A 13,533-nucleotide genomic window follows, 5' to 3' on the forward strand; every position below is an offset into this window, starting at 1 on the left:
ACCAGACAACACAGACATCTCTTTCTCTGGAAGGTCTGAAAAAATGGTAAGGGAAACCAAAAGGTCCCATCCTGATTCTTAGCCCTCAATAAATATCAAAATTCTTCCCTTTTCCTTATGCCAAACGTATTAAAATGGTTTTCAATATTTATTTTTATGTATCCAAATATTAGTATAATTTTTAAAGGTACAAAGATAGAGTAAAATATGCTGTGCTTCAATAGAGTATAACAAAACAAGATGATACAATAACCATCTCATGAAGCACTTTATTAGCCACATTTTTAGTTATGGATGAATTCCATTACTGTTATTCAAAATATTATACTCCTTTAAAAATTAGCCAGCTTTGTTATGCTTGTTGCGTGTATATTCCTGAGAAATATAAGCAGAAAGATTAAACATCAAATATTTATTTTTTAAGTTCCAATTTTATTGAGAAGAATGAGTAATAATCACAAAAAAATGTATATAGATTTCCAATTTATTAACTAAAATGACTTGTAGGCAAAATCATGTCTCCCCATGCTGTTAAAATTTGCATGAACACTGACTAGACATGATAGAAAATACCCCTGAACTGGTGGTAAAAGTTTAGGAACATGGTGTGATGAGAATAAATTATATGAATTATGTAAAGTAAATTATGTTATCTTACATGTTTCCCCAAGTGGCCAGACCACTGTGATGATGATATTTTGCAGTAAGAAATGTTCTGTGAGTAATTCTACTAAAAGTGAAGGTGATGCAAAACTTCTTAAGTCTTGGATAAGATCAACCAATAAAAGAAATTGAAAACCATAGGGAAACAACTCTAATGAAACTTTCTGATCTGCATATATGGAACTTTCTGATCTGTGTAACAGAACTTTTAAAGTTTCGTGAACACAAAAGAATACTTATAAATCTAAGTTTTCAAATTTGGGAAGGCTTGTGTTTTGTAAAATTTTTAAAAAATCACTTGTGAGATAATTGATGGAATAATTGACTAATTTGTAATGGGACTTTATAATATTCACCTAGAAACTAGGTTTAATAATTTACAATTATAATTACATTGGTAATATAATTTACAATTATAATTACATTAGTAATATAATTTATAATTATAACCAACTTTATAATATGTAATATTTATGTGTTTATGTGTTAGTTTGTGTAGTCATACATATAATTTCCTGTCCAGGAAAAGATTCATTAACCTAAAACCAATTAGCTGTATCAAGTATGAAGAGAAAATCACAGATTAAATCATGGAAATAAGATCAGGATCACTAATCACTAAATACACATTCAGACCAATCTCTCAATCCTTTCTACAGTATAAATCACAGACCTTTTCATGCCCTCTCTAAAGCACTGTAAAATTTTCAGGCATCCATAACAGTAACTACAGTTGCTAAGACAAATGGGGGAGAAACACTAGTTTTCACATAATTTTCAATAGTACAATTTTACACAAGATATTGCAGAATAACCTCAATTAATGTGAAAATTTAATTAAGTATGAATCCATACCATGAGTATTATATTTAATTCATGCCTATGAAATCTATGCTCATATGGCTATATGCCATGTGTCATACAGCATATGTCATCCAAAATAGTGTGAACACTCCAAGACAACTGAACCAAAATTGAATCTCCACTGGACATTTGGAAATAAATTGCAAACTATCAGAATCAGTATCACTCACAGAAATACTTAGAAGTCATCATCAATAATCATCTTGGAAGCAAAAGTAATTAAAAAATAAGTTAAGAACTGTGGGACATAGCAAGACGCCATCTCTGCAAAAAAATCAACCCCATGTGATGGTGCGGCCCTGTAGTCCCAGCTACTGTGGGGTGGGCTTGGGGACTGAGGTGGGAGGATGGCTTGAGGCCAGGAGGTGGCGGCTGCAGTGAGCCGTGATCACACCACTGCACTCCAGTCTGAGTGACACAGTGAGACCCTGTCTCAAAAAATATTAACAAAATCAAAGAAAACAAAACACTGTGGGGCACAAAGGCTGGCACCACCAAGGACTTTTAAACGTGTTGTATTAATACTAAAGGCAAATTTTTGAGCAGAGGAGCCATATATATGTAGTTTCCATGTAACATCCACAATCCTGAGCCAAGTCCTGGGTACAAAGTAATTGGCTGACTGATGGGAAGGTAGGAGATTTAAGGTGTGAAGTCAAAAGATACTATCTAAGAATAAAGGAAGAGCTCTGCTTTTGCCCAAATTGTGCTTGGAGAGGACAGAAGCTTACAACTTTATTGAAAACCCTTGCCTTGCATCCTCTAAAGCTAACCATTTATAATTCATTTTTACCATTACCTTATCTACCCTTTGGCATTGAAGAAAGATTGATCGTGTTTCAATCACTTTTTCTGTTCTCACACTACTTTTTATTCTTTCTTTCCCAGACCTGGTTGAATATAATATTGATGACCTTAAAAAAAAAATGCCAGCATTTCTACTCGTGTTTTAACAGAAAATGGAGAGTCTAGATTAACCCATGAAAAGATACAGTTTACACTAGATTTCTGGAAATTCCATTAGCACATTATAATGATGCAGCATATTTTCTGTCAAACTGAAAGACTAAATTTCACAGTAAATTTTTTAAAATTGTAGAATAGGCCAGATGTGATGGCTCACGCCTATAATCCCAGCACTTTGGGAGGCTGGAGTGGGTGGATTGCTTGAGCTCAGGAGTTCAAAACCAGCCTGAGCAAAATGACAAAACCCCATGTCTACAAAAAATACACAAAATTAGGTAGATGTGGTGGCGTGTGCCTCTGGTCCCAGCTACTTGAGAGGCTGAGGTGGGAGGATCCCTTGAACTCAGGTGGTCGAGGCTGCAGTGAGCCCTGATCACATCACTGCACTCCAGCTAGGGCAACAGACCCTGTCTCAAAAAAAAAAAAAAAAAAAATTACAGAATATAGTCAACTAGATCATTTCTGTCTGACTTTTTATAACAAATCATTTAAAAATTAAATAAATAATAATACAGACGTTTGATTTTTATCAATTTTCAGTGTTCAGAAATCATGACTCATAATTCAAATATTATCCCTCTAGTTATTATACCCACTGAGCTTTTAGCAGATGGCTAAATCAAAAATGAATTAGCCATAAATGTTCAGATTAGTCCTGGGAAGATTATATTAATGTGGCACAGATTTATAATAATTTTAGGGGAACTCATTTAATTCAAAAATTATCCTTAGGACTAATGAATGCTGTAGGAAATTTTCCTTTCAACTTCAAATGTACTCTAGTGATTTTCTAATAAATCATACATTTGTCATACTAAAAACTCACCTTTGCTAACTATAGTCAAATCAGATAATTTTTATTATTTTGATAGAAAGTTTTTCAGTTATTATCATCAATGAAATTAAAGACTACTCCTCCACGAGTGATTATTCAATTTGAATCCAAGTCTAGGCTCATTACCTTTATTCTCTTTCCTCCAGGATAATGTTAAGTAGTTATTTAAACAGATTTACCTGTTCCTCCTATACTTGGAATTTTTTCTCCTCATTTGTATTTACTAAATACCTCTGCTTGTGTTTAACATGTTCCATGAGCGTGATTATTGTTAAATTATGTGCGAATTCACACAACAGTTAACTCAAAATCTACAGCACATAAAATTATGTTTTTCACAGCTAGACCTATTCCATTTACATAAAATAATACTTTAAAAACATACACTTCCCCATTGATAGACTTAAAGTAGCTATTGCAAGTCGCTCTACAATGATAGTAACAGACATGGAGAGAATGTGCCTTAGTGGGCAGAATGCCCAGCAATTTGAAACTGCTTTCTCCATAGGTGGTAGCAGAACTATATGGGAATTATCTCAGCATTAGTATGCACATGGCACAATAAACTGAAGGCTTTCAAAGAGCAGAGCTAATGGAGCAAACCATATGTTAAATCTCTGTGTTGGAGACCAACTCCAACTGATCTGCAGGACCAAAAGCTGTATAATAGTAGTTTCATACATTCAAATATTTATTGATTACTTATTATGTGCCAGGCACTATGCCAGATGCTGGGCTTGTAGTAGTAAACAAGGCAGACAAGGCCCCTGCTCCAATGGAGCTTACATTCTAGCTGGAGATACAGAAAATAAACATTTAAACAAAGAGGTAGGATAATTTCAAATAGTGATAATGGCTATGAATAAAATGAAATTGCATCATGAGATAAAGAGTGATTGGGGGAAATACATTAGATAGATTCATGTACATAGCCATAGCTTGAGGTTAGATATCTTTTAAATATTGTAATACACAAATAATATTTGCCAGCATTTGCCAGCTACTCTCCATCACGATATAAAATAGTTATTTTATACCGGTGAGTTAAGTACACGACAGTTGTCACTGATGGAAGCAGATCAAAATTTTCTGTTAATTTGATTTTAATTTTGCAAGCTAGAAAAAAATCCTCTTTATCTTTTGTCAAGACACTTAAAAATCAATTTAGTTGCATACTAAAACACATTCCCAATTACATTTACAATGGTGTCTCTTCACCCACAAGCAATTCCACTTCCCATTTCATTAGATTAAGAGATCACAAACTTTTCAGTTTATAACAGGCTCTTCTGGTTGTGGAGGGTTCCAGCTGAGTCATGAAAAGCGAAAAGTTCAGTCAGTTGCCCAGATGTATTTATTGCCAAATAACACAGGATACTTGGATACATCTGGACAGCCGAATGAACTCTTAACTCCTCGTCTCTCCAACAGCTCTTCGTTCTCAGCTTCAAGACATCCTATATGAAGGGGAAAGAAACAAACAAGAAGCTACTTCAAAGTTGAAGGGTCAGTTTCTGGTTTTGCTGTCCCATCTGGGAAAAAGAAGTGACTTCTGCTATTGTTCTATAACTCATTGATATAAAATGTATACAACTCATAAAATGTAGAAATAGCTAGAAGTACCAGATTAACAGTGTTAAATTCAAATATGTCATGAATACAGAAAACTAAAACAACAAAAATTAATTTGCATAATGAATAATTTATATAATGTATAATTCATTCTAGTATCATTCAACACCCCAGCCATTAAATATGTGTGGTTAGCATAAAAGACATTAGGCTGGGCAGTAGGAGACATGAGTTCTAGTCTTGATTCTTATCACTTACTTGATGTGTCACTGAAACTTTTTGAGCCTCACTGTTTTCATCCATGACAAAGAAGTTGCCATAGAGGACCTCTATCCGTTTTTGCTCTGACATGCTGTGATTTGGGTTTTCTTGCTAAATTGTTGACATTATTCTATACTGTTTTACAAATAAGATACTTCTAAATAGCTGAGTTTGGTTACAATTAAATCATACTTGCTAGTGCTAATTAAATGTACAACATAACATTCATCTGACAAAGTCTTTTGTTTGAAAGGAATGCAAAAGTGACTTATAACTTGAGTATTCTCATAACTCAGTCTACACATACCCACAGGTATTCTGTACCATGCCTTTATCTACTTACTTAAATGAATCCTTAAATACAGTTCTCATTCCTAAAGAGTTAAGAGACCACGCAGACTGATAAAAATGTTAAACAAAATTGTTTATTGGCGATTTTCTTATTTTAAAAAATCTTCTGCCTAGAATAGTTTACAGAAAAGTGAAGTATAAGAAGTAATGGCCAGTTTTGTAGCTATCTAAAACTTGGCTTCTACTTTAGTGGTTTAATTCTCAGCTAGAATCTGTTTATTGTTTTGTGTACTCTTCTACCATTTTGTTTATTTATGGAGAAAAATAGTACTTCAGTTTGACAACTTTGAAAATAGTGTTTCCTGTCCCAGTTCTACAAATGTTATATCAGATGGTGTCAATATTTAGCGAAACTGAAATGCCTATTTTATAACTCCCCTCAGTGTAATTAAAGGTAAAATATCAGACCACAAATGATGTGTAATATATTTTCACTTTTTAAATTCTCTAATTAGATTTGTGGAGAATTCTTCAATTTATCCTCTCAGAGTACCTCCTGTACAACTCAGTTTATAAAATAAAACCTGTCAGAAAGTTCGAACTAACAAATCTTCAAATCCTTTTGCTCATGACTCTGTGTGTGTGTGTGTGCGTGTGTGTGTATACGTGTGTATGCATGTGTTTTGAGAGTGAGGAATCAAAAGAAAGTGCTACAACTACACACATTTTATTACAACCACCCTCCAAAGCACCATCGTTTCATAAATCATTTTATGATAATTCAAAGCCCTTTGAATGTTGAATATTTTCCTTCATGCTTTTCAAGAGGGAGAAGTAGTTTACCTAATAAAAAAAATCTATGAACTATTGGTCACTGAAAATTTGGATGAAATAACCCATTTATGAAACATTAGATGCTTCATACAACATCTGTTTTTACATCTCACTGAAAGATTCTATATATAGAATTCAGTCACGATTGTTCCACCCACTTGAGTGCCGTGGAGACAGTTTCTATCACACAGACTTCTTTTATAATAGAGACCAACTGTAGGCAATTTTGCTAAAATATCAACATGTTGTTCTACAGTTTTATCCAATATTAAAGTACATTTTAAAAAGAAAAAAATGAGATGTTTCTGAGACTATAAAGAAAATGTGCATATGGACTGGGGTATTAGATTATATTAAGGAATTAGACTTAAAATTTTGGGGGGTGGTAATTGCATCATGGTTTTGCAGTAATGTAGCCACAATTTTAGAAATAGATACTGAAGCAATGTGAAATGATTTTAAATAATTCAACAAAGAGAATGGGAATGAGAAAAGGATAGATTGGTTGCAAAATTTTAATAATTATTGAATCTGGATGATGGTGTTATGGTGGATCACTGTACTGTTGACTCTAGGACTGTTTATGTTTGAAAGTTTTTAAAAATAAATTATAACTACAAATGAGATATGCTTTTAGATTACATAGAATGAAAAATATAAAGTTTTGTCAAAGATAGAAGACTCCATTATTTTATACTCAATTCAGTTTTTATTTTTAGCATTTTATACGTCACCAGTCCAATTGTTAAAAACAAAAAGAAACAAAAACATTATTTTAATTATCTCCTAAAATAATGAGCATGTCTTTTTTTTTTTTTTTTTTTTGGTGGAGTCTCACTCTCTTGCCCAGGCTGGAGTGCAGTGGCGAGATCTCAGCTCACTGCAAGCTCCGCCTCCCGGGTTCATGTCATTCTCCTGCCTCAGCCTCCCGAGTAGCTGGGACTACCACGCCCAGCTAATTTTTTTGTATTTTTAGTAGAGACAGGGTTTCACCGTGTTAGGCAGGATGGTCTCAAACTTCTGACCTCGTGATCCACCCGCTTCAGCCTCCCAAAGTGCTGGGATTACAGGCGTGAGCCACTACACCCGGCCAAGGATGATGTCTTTTCAGTAGTAAAAAATTAGTCTTTGTTGATCATATAAAATGATACAGACATCTTTCGTCTTTGATGACTTTCTCTCTAGTGGATGTTATGATAATACATTTTGAGAAAAATAGCCTTTGGGTAAACCACATTTCCAATAACAATTTATTAAAGTCGTTGGATCCGTACCATCCCTTCCACTTAACAACAACTGACGACAACATGAGTTCTCTCATCTAAGCTCTCCCTGGGGAGGTGCAATGATGATGATTCACTAAATGTAGGCCATATCTCTTATTTGGCAAAGGCCTTAAATATCTCTCAGGACAACAATATGATTATTCAGAGAAAGGCAACTGACTGTAAATAAAGTTTTCTGACAGCTGCAGATATAATACGCGTATTATGGTATTTACATTTGTTATGAGTTTCTCTGTAAATTCACAATTGGTTCCATCCTGCATGACTGGGTATAATTTTTCAATATCAGGGACTAAATAGGTTGAAAAGTTGCATTGATTAAAGTATTCATTTCTCATTGGGAATCTCTGTTTGCTCAGCAAATTTATGAAAGACAATGTATTTGGTGCAAATCACCACTGAGGTATAGTGTGACACCTCTGCCTTTTAGGTGATTTTACAGATCTTTCATATTATGCAGAGAAATATGTTAAAGAGAATATTTTATTCTTTTCTCTCATTCCAGGGATTCTATATTTCATGAGATCAAAGAAATGACATCTAAGTAATAATGCTTTACTTTTCAAAACTGCATATGATGCTGACTAAATTATGCATTTGCTTAACAAAAATAGATTATATGCATCATCATGAGCATTTGTTCTTAAGTAGTAAATCATAGGCAACCTTGCTTCTTCTATTGTTACATTTTAAAAACTGTCAGAAAGAGCTATTATTTTCTTTTGTAAATAACAACTGATATGATTTTTTTATTGATATAAATAATTGATATAAATCTTCTTTTATAAATAACAATTTCTAGGTTAAAGTTATGTGACCCTAGTTTTTAAAATGCAGGTATTGTGTTTATGAAACAAAATTCACAAACAGTTAATGACCACCTACTTTGTTCCAGGCACTGTGATAAAAGTTAGTTTTACCTCGTGTTAACGGAAATGCATATTACAGAAAAAGAAATAGTGAAGTTCAAAGAGGTTAAGCTATTTTTTTCTAATAAATGGCAGTATTTAGATTCTGAAAGCATGTTTAAGTGATTTTTTAAAAAAGCACATTTAGGAAGGCAGTATTAGCAAAGAGTTTATGTTTTCATCGAGGCATTGTTCATTTATTCAATGCATTTATTTAATGCCAAGTATGTGCTTTCTAATGTTCTAGATACTAGGGATATACGAGTGAATAAAGCAAAGACCTCTGCCCATGTAGAGGTTACATTCTTGTTCTCTCCATTCATTATCAATTTTTTTTTAAGTAAGAATTTATGGTAAAATAAATTAGTATAATTTTTAAATGTTTTCAAGATTTTATATATCTGCTCTATAAGTAAAATAATGAAAGTTATGCAAGCTACTTTAGCAAACTATCTCAATCTTTAAGGTTACTGCCTAACATATTTGTGATTATAGATTCACTACTATTCTCTATTCATACTTAATTTTTTCTACCATCTGCTGGTGTTGGGGCACTGAAACAAAATCAGTTGTTATTGTATCATGAAAGATTCCTCAAGTTTTAAAGTCTTATTTTAAATTACTAAAATATTTTGGTCCAAATTAAAACCATCCGTATATGCAAGCAACTAAGTAAAATGAAAGCCAAAGATAAAAGAATTAGCAATATAGTGCCTCCATAGACAATCTAGCCAATCATATTATATTGCCTATACTTTAGGTAGGCTTGAAAAATTCTACAGGTTCCATAAAACACTTGCTACTCAGAGAAAGCCAGAAATTATTCTAAATGGTCTTCACAGGTAACTTGCCAAAAATTGGGAAGTTGCTCTCATGAATCAGGTATCCAGCTCATGCCAATATTTGTGGAAACGTAGTCATTAGCCTCCTACACACCTTTTGGCTTGATACCTTGCATGCTGGCAGTAGAGAAGCTATTAGCAGAGGACTTCACAAAGTTCATGTCACTGAATCTGTCATTGTGATATACCCTGGGAAGTGTTACTGTCTAAGCCACCATCTGTTGCCCTAAGATAAATAGAAAAAAGAATAAAAAGCTTCTCAATTGAGCTATTCCTGTGGAAATGCCTCAACAAGAAAAACGATTAAAAACAGATACATAATATTGTTTCCATTTGCTGATTTATTATTATATGCCAAGTGATGTGAGAAATACTCTATTTTTTTCTCATTTAATCTTTACTATGAAAACAATGCAATACCAGATTAAAAGATAAAATGAGATGTTGAATTACCACACACAACTAATAAGTTATAGAGCAGGATTCAATTTTAGATGTGTTGCACTCCAGTATCTGTATTTTTTCACTCCTGATCACTCTCTCTTATAGTGGTTCTTTTATTTTTATAAGAAACTATAGAATTTTCCACATTAAACAGTGTACCTGCCAATCTCTATGTCTAATAAGCATACTCTCATGAGCAGTATTGAAAGGGGTACTTGAAGACCATCCAACTTTCTGTTGCTTTGTGTAGTTTTGCTGTTTAGAGAAGAGGTCGCACTATGTTGCCTCAATTGGTATTGAACTCCTGAGCTCAAGCCATTCTCCCATCTCAGCTTCCTGAGGAGCTGGGACCACAGGCACATGCCACCATGCAAAGTTCCGACTTTCTGTTTTAATAGTTAAGGAATCTGATCCAGAAGAGATAAATGACTTGTTCAACGTCCTTATGTTAATTTTTGTCAGTGCCAAGATTAGAAGCCAGTCTCCTGTTTCTTTTCCAGTCCTTTGATTCTGAGCCTTGCTGAGAGCAAAAAGCCCAAAGAGTCACGGATGATCAGTGTCTCACTAGTTTATGCATAACTGTTAGTACCATTGTCTCATCGCCTCTCTTTAAGTGAAAGAAAATGAAGGAAAAGTCATAGACTACAAAATTAAATGCAGTAGAAAGCTACTTTGGAATGCAGTTCTGAACACTTGGCTCTGCAAATATTCAAAGAAGGAACTCAGGCAGAAAGGCAGACATGAAGAAAGGAACAAATGAAGGAGAAGAGTAATAAGAAAAGGAAAGAAGGAAGAAGATAACAGAAGGAAGAAAGGCAAAGAAATCGTTGTCCTAAAATCGGTATTAAATCCTGGATGTCTGGAAGCACCACATGGTTATGTTATGTCTGCTGTTCCAAGGGCAAATTCTGGCAGGAATATGCTGGCAGGACTACTCTCAAACATAAGTTGTTTATGCAAAAACTTTGTTAAATCTCACAGTTGCTTTCTTGATCGTTTAATTTATTCACAACAATAGCAGTGGAACAAAGTGATTTTTAGATACAATTAACACTTCCATGACCAGAGTAAGAATTTAAAGATGGCAATTTTGTTCTGTAGAAAAACATACCAGTTTTCTATTCAAACAAGCAGTACAGAGATAATCCCATCAACCAATATTCCTAGATCATTATTTTACTATAGTTTGTGAATTTCATATAATTTACAAAATTCTGGACAGAATAATAATCGACTAGGGAGGTTTCAAATAGCAATCTTGATATCTGACAAAATAAATTTGAAGTTAAAAAATAAGAGTTGAAAAGAAAGATGCTTATTAATGATAAAAGAAAGCCAAAATTAACAAGAAAGAAATAGCAATTAAGAGTATCTCTGCATCCAACAACACAGAAATGACTTTTATAAAGGAAAATCTAAAAAAGGTGGAAGAATACATTTATGGGTACATTCTAATAATGGGAGATAGCTTTTAGCTGTGGCTCACTATGATCAACCTAAGTTATTCACAAGATAGCACTGCCTTTGATATTGCTAATACTGTTTAATTGTACTAGTTGTTTTGAAAGCCTTGACATTTTCGAAGTAATAATATATTCGACTATCATTTAAGATTTGCCAAAGAATGCCTTTTCTCTCTAGGCCATATAGTTAAGTAACCAGAGAAAGTCTTTGGTCCATTACATATGAAGCTGAATAATAATAAAATTTTTAAAAATGTAGTGTCTCTCTCGGTCGCCCAAGCTGGAGTGCAGTGGCACAATCATAACTCACTGTAACCTCGAATTCCTGGGCTCAAGCAATTCTCCCACCTCAGCCTCCCTAGTAGGTAGGACTGAAGGCAGGAATCACTATGCCTGGCTGATTTTTTTTAAAAAAATTTTTTAGCTACAGAGTCTTCTTATGTAGCCTAGGCTGGTCTTGAACTCCTGGCCTCAAGCAAGCCTCCCATCTTGGCCTTCCAAAAATTGTGCTGAGATTTACAGGTGTGACCCACCACCCCAGGCCAATACTAAAACTTTTGAGTCAGGAAACCAACACTGTGTCTCTAAACCTTCGGGTTAAAATGCATACAGTAATGGAATAAGTTGACTTTAATTGTCATTAATGGAAGACATAAGTATGCTGCATTTGAAGGAGCATAGAACTTTGGGGTCCAAAGACAGAAAATTGAGTCCAACTTTCACTTCTTAGCTATGATATTTGGGTAACTCATTTAATCTTTCTGTGCCTTTGTTTAATCTGATATGTGGCCAAAAAGTTGATAGTATGTGAAATTGCTCTTAAAAATCTACATGATTAGCAAATGCTAAAATAAAGGAGTATGTTGATTTTATGAGTAAGTGAATTTTATAAAATTAGCCAGTAGAATTATCTGATTATTTTGAGATTATGTTCACAGTGACATGACTGGTTATGAAAACAGTTAACATTGATTACTTTATTAATATGCAACTCTGGCCGGGCGCGGTGGCTCAAGCCTGTAATCCCAGCACTTTGGGAGGCCGAGACGGGCGGATCACGAGGTCAGGAGATCGAGACCATCCTGGCTAACACGGTGAAACCCCGTCTCTACTAAAAAATACAAAAAACTAGCCGGGCGAAGTGGCGGGCGCCTGTGGTCCCAGCTACTCGGGAGGCTGAGGCAGGAGAATGGCGTGAACCCGGGAGGCGGAGCTTGCAGTGAGCTGAGATCCGGCCACCGCACTCCAGCCTGGGCGACAGAGCCAGACTCAGTCTCAAAAAAAAAAAAAAAAAAAAAAAAAAAAAATGCAACTCTGATAAAATATATTTTTAACAAAACAACTCTCAGAAAAAATTTATTTTAACTGGATTTTTTACTTTGGCTTCTATAACAGTGGGAGGCAAACCAAGTAAAACTGCTTATAATACATTTTTCTAAATAGTATTACCTTGAATAAAAGGCAAAGTTGAAATCAGAAGGACTGAATCGACTGTATTCGCACTGGACTAAAATTGAAATGGTAGAGTTTCCATGATATTCAAATGAGAAGGACTGACAACCACTCTGAGAATTTACAAGAAGAGGGAAAGAAACAGAGTCACTTACTTAAGTCATAAATTGCAATATGGAATAAATGGCCTGTAAAAGGAGAAATTATCTCTTACAGTGAAGAAATAGCTCTTTGGTCACAGGTTCAGCATAAATACCCTCTCTAGTCACCTTCATCTTTAAAAGAAGCTGAATTGTAGCACCATCCTCAGCTAAAATCTGCAGCTTTTGGCAAATCAGTCAAGAAAAAAGTAGGAAGGCTTTTAAAGTGATGTTTACATCTTTAGGTTTTATAGTCTCATTTAAATAATGAGCTTGTAATACATCTTTATAAACATGGTTTTTAAAATTTTTATTTTATTTGTGTATTTATTTTTGAGAAAGGCTGGAGTGCGATGGTGCCATCAAAGCTCTCTGCAGTCTTGATCTCCTGGGCTCAAGCCATCCTCTTACCTCTGTCTCTCAAGTAGCTGGGACTACAGGCATGTGCCACCATGTCCAGCTTGATTTAATCTAAGTATCTGCAATGATATTTTGAATAGAAATTCCTTTAAGAAGTTCCTATCATTTTACCATTGTCTAAGCAGACAAATAGTATGCACTTAAAATAGTTCTTGAATTTTTTTACTTGAAGTTATAAGAATAATTTGTTTTTAGAATTTTTTTCTGAGTTGATGTTAAGATGGCTGGCTGGTAGTCATTGACAGATTATAATTGCTCTCTTTATGCAATAGTAATTGAAATTTTTTGTTTT

The sequence above is a fragment of the Papio anubis genome, chromosome X (assembly GCF_008728515.1).
Source record: "Papio anubis isolate 15944 chromosome X, Panubis1.0, whole genome shotgun sequence".
Classification (NCBI taxonomy): domain Eukaryota; kingdom Metazoa; phylum Chordata; class Mammalia; order Primates; family Cercopithecidae; genus Papio; species Papio anubis.